This window comes from Leucoraja erinacea, unplaced genomic scaffold, assembly GCF_028641065.1.
Source record: "Leucoraja erinacea ecotype New England unplaced genomic scaffold, Leri_hhj_1 Leri_144S, whole genome shotgun sequence".
In the NCBI taxonomy this organism is placed as follows: domain Eukaryota; kingdom Metazoa; phylum Chordata; class Chondrichthyes; order Rajiformes; family Rajidae; genus Leucoraja; species Leucoraja erinaceus.
The window spans coordinates 85,543-90,005 of NW_026575726.1; the positions used below are offsets into that span (position 1 = coordinate 85,543).

Sequence of the window (4,463 nt, forward strand, 5' to 3'; positions counted from 1 at the left end):
GACGAGGTGGCCGAGCGGTTAAGGCGATGGACTGCTAATCCATTGTGCTCTGCACGCGTGGGTTCGAATCCCACCCTCGTCGACAATTTTCCTCTCAATAAATTATCAACCATCCCGGAGAAGAACCATTCTGGAGAACGCGGATAGGTACAAAGTACTGGAGTAACTCAATGGGTCAGGCAACATCTCTGAAGAACATGGATAAGTGACATTTTGGGTCGGAATCCTTCTTCAGACTGATTGTAGGGAGTGGATGGATAAGGCTGGCAGAGTGAAGGGGCAGACAAAGACTGGTGAGTGATGGGTGGATACAGGTTAAGGGGCAGATAATTGGACAAAGGCCAGAGAACGAAAAGGAGTGAGACACAGGTAATGAGCCAGGTGTGTTTGTCAGGCTGCATCCCGCTTCACAAATGGGATGCTTCGGACCATTCTATGGGACAAGGTGGAGAGGATGTTTCCACTAGTGGGAGAGTCTAGTACGGGAGGTCACAGCCCCAGAATTAAAGGACGTTCCTTTAGGACGGAGGTGAGGAGGAATTTCTTTAGTCAGAGGGTGGTGAATCTGTGGAATTCTTTGCTACAGACGGCTGTGGAGGCCACAAGTCAGTGGATATTTTTAAGACAGAGATAGATAGATTATTGATTAGTGCGGGTGTCAGGGGTTATGGGGAGAAGGAAGGAGAATGGGGTTAGGAGGGAGAGATAGGAGTGGACTGGAATACTTGATTGTCACATGTGACAAGGCACAGTGAAATTCTTTGCTAGCGTACCCAATGTATACAAATAGCGGACCACCTCCTACGGCACTGACCAAGTCACAAATGACACCAGCTCCTCCTTTGTTCTCCCCTGCATCTAGTTTCTCCACTCCTTTGAACAGTGGTTCCTCCTCGCCGGGTCCCCAATGTCCACTGTTCTTCCCCTCACGGCATAGACATAGAAAATAGGTGCAGGTGGAGGCCATTCGGCCCTTTAAACCAGCACTGCAATTCATTGTGATCATGGCTGATCGTCCCGAATCAATAACCCGTGCCTGCCTGCCTGCCTTCTCCCCATATCTCTTGATTCCACTAGCCCCTAGAGCTCTATCTAACTCTTAAATCCATCCAGTGATTTGGCCTCCACTGCCCTCTGTGGCAGGGAATTCCACAAATTCACAACTCTCTGGGTGAAAACGTTTTTTTCTCACCTCTTCGTTCTTTTAAATGGCCTCCCCTTTATTCTATGACTGTGGCCCCTGGTTCTGGACTCGCCCAACATTGGGAACATTTTTCCTGCATCTAGTTTGTCCAGTTCTTTATAATGTTATATGTTTCTATATGACCCCCCTCATCCTTCTAAACTCCAATGAATACCAAGATAGGCAGATCAAGATAGATCGGCCATGATTGAATGGCGGAGTAGACTTGAAGGGCCGAATGGCCTAATTCTGCTCCGATCATTTATAACCTGATGATTACTGCATGGAAATCCTGATGAATGCATTTCGTTGTCTCTGTACTGTACACTGACAATGACAATTAAAATTGAATCTGAATCTGAATCTGAATTTCTGAGGCTCTGAAGTGCCGTGGCAAATGCTGTTTGTTGCGATCGCCCCTTCCGTATACTGTTTCAGGAAAAGTTCCTAAAAGTGTTCAATCTGACCATATGCAAAGCAACACTGCCACCTGGAACTGCAATAGTGCCACAACATCAGTGACCTCAATTAGTGAGTGTTTTATTGTCATGTGTCCCAGATAGAACAATGAAATTCTTGCTTGCTGCAGCACAACAGAATATGTAAACATAACACACTGTAAATAATATGATAAATGAGAGAGAGAGAAAAAAAAGTTCAGTGTGTGTGTATATATACACACATACTCGCAGGTTACGGGGAGAAGGCAGGAGAATGGGGTTGAGAGGGGAAGGTTGATCAACCATCCTCCGGCAGCTCATTCCATACACCCACCACCCTCTGTGTGGAAAAGTTACCCCTCAGATTCCTATTAAATATTTTCCCCTTCACCTTGAACCCATGTCCTCTGGCCCTCGATTCCCCTACTCTGGGCAAGAGACTCTACCCGATCTATTCCTCTCATGATTTTATTCACCTCTATAAGATCACCCCTCATCCTCCTGCGCTCCAAGGAGCAGGGTCTCAGCCTGCTCAACCTCTCCCTGTAGCTCACACCCTCTAGCCCTGGCAACATCCTCGTAAATCTTCTCTGTGCCCTTTCCAGCTCGACACCATCGTTAATCAAGGACTTTTTCCCACCCCAGTCATTCCCTCTTCTTCTCTCCACCTGTCGGGCCAAAAATACAAAATACATCACCAGTTTCAGGAACAGCTTCTTCCCCATAAGCTAAGGACGTGGTCATGATAGACAATAGATGCAGGAGTAGGCTATACAGCCCTTCGAACCAGCACCGCCATTTAACGTGATCATGGCTGATCATCCCCAATCAGTACCCCGTTCCTGCCTTCTCCCCATATCCCCTATCTTTACGAGCCCTATCTAGCTCTCTCTTGAATGCATCCAGAGAACCGGCCTCCACCGCCCTCTGAGACAGAATTCCACAGACTCACAACTCTCTGGGTGAACTTCCAACCTACCATTTACCTGCATTTGTCCCATATCCATTTCGACGGCTGTGGAGCAGTTTGAGATGTCTTGATCATGTGAAAACGTTTATATAAATAAGCATGTCTCCTTTCCATGAATGACTCCCCTTCCCCTTCAGCAGCACAGCAGTAGAGTTGTTGCATTCTAGCACCAGGGAATCGGGTTCAATCCTGACCATGGGTGCTACCTGTACGGAGTTTGTACGTTTTCCCTGTCTACGTTTTTTCCGGGTTCTCCGGTTTCCTCCCACACTCCAAAGACGTGCAGGTTTGTAGGTTAATTGGCTTTGGTAAAAAATTGTCAATTTTCCCTCATGTGTAGGATAGCGCTAGTGTGCGGGGTGATCGCTGGTCGGCATGTTCTCGGTGGGCGGAAGGGAGTGCTTCCATGTTGTATCTCTAAAGTTTAAAACCCATCGTTCAGAAGGGTCGGCAAGAAGTGCTTCTCCCCTGTATGACGTGGACAACACTCCGTTCATTAATCAACGCCATTGGAACAGGAAGAAAACCACTCTGCTGTTGTTTTGGGATCTTCTTTGGCACAAATTGGTTACTCCAGTTCATTTGTTGTTGCAGAAAACACTCTTCAAAAGTTAAAAGCCACATCTCTGAAGAGGCGGGAAAATAAATGACATGTTCAAGAGGGTGGCACGGCGGTGGAGCTGTTGCCTCATAGCACCAGGAACCCAGGTTCGATCCTGACCTCGGCTGCTGCCTGTACGGAGTTTGCACGTTCTCACTGTCACTGTGTGGGTTTTCTCCAAGCGTGTAAAGTTTGCTTCTAATGTGCAAGGAATGGATGAGACAGTGGTGTGACGTAGAACTAGTGTGAACGGTTGATTGTTGGTCGGTGTGGACTCAATGGGCAAAAACAGGGCCTGCATCCATGCTGTATCTCTGATCATCCCATATCCTGATTGTCCCATATCCATTTCGACGGCTGTGGAGCAGTTTGAGATGTCTTGATCATGTGAAAACCTTTATATAAATAAGCTTTTCTCCTTTCCATGAATGACTCCCCTTCCCCCTCAGCAGCACAGCAGTAGAGTTGTTGCATTCCAGCACCAGGGAATCGGGTTCAATCCTGACCATGGGTGCTGCCTGTACCTCAAGGGATCTGCCTGAACAGACAACGAAATGCATTTCGTTGTCTCTGTCCTGTACACTGACAATGACAATTAAAATTGAATCTGAATCTGAATCTCCAGAACGAAAAGTAAATTGGTTTTCCAAGACAACTTGGGCTCTTGCTGTGCCTTTGGCGCTAGTTCAAGTTCAAGTTCAAGTGAGTTTATTGTCATGTGTCCCTGATAGGACAATGAAATTCTTGCTTTGCTTCAGCACACACACACACAGAACATAGTAGGCATTGACTACAAAACAGATCAGCGTGTCCATAATCCACTAGACTATTTTGGAAGGAAATGTAATGGTTTAAATGGCGTAAATGACACTCCCGCAGGCTGTCCCTTCTTTCAGCAGAGGGAGGAGATGTTTTAAGTTGACTATCACTCCTTTCATCATCTTCCATGGACACCAACACAAGATGGACAACCCTGACAAAAAAAGCGCGCCAAAGTCTCCGCGCATGCGGACTGTGCTGCCTACAACTCCCAGCGTGCCTTTCTTTGGGGGGCGAGCATGCGCTGTTGGCGCGCTGGCCTACATATCCCGGCGTGCACCCGGCGATCCACGCTGGGCTGGACGACAACTCCCAGGGTGCCCTTCGCCGCGGAGAGCATGCGCAGTTGTCGATTTGGCCTACAACTCCCGGCGTGCACCTGCCCCCCCGCCCCACCACACGCTGGGGCGGGACAAGAGGGACTACAACTCCCAGGGTGCGCCGCGCATA

General features: G+C 48.0%; 1 non-coding gene across 1 annotated transcript; it reads left to right on the plus strand.

The window, feature by feature from the left end:
- trnas-gcu (transfer RNA serine (anticodon GCU)) lies at positions 1-82 on the plus strand. The gene has a single exon. It is a non-coding gene; the product is annotated as a tRNA-Ser (tRNA).
- Positions 83-4,463: the final 4,381 nt, after the last annotated feature.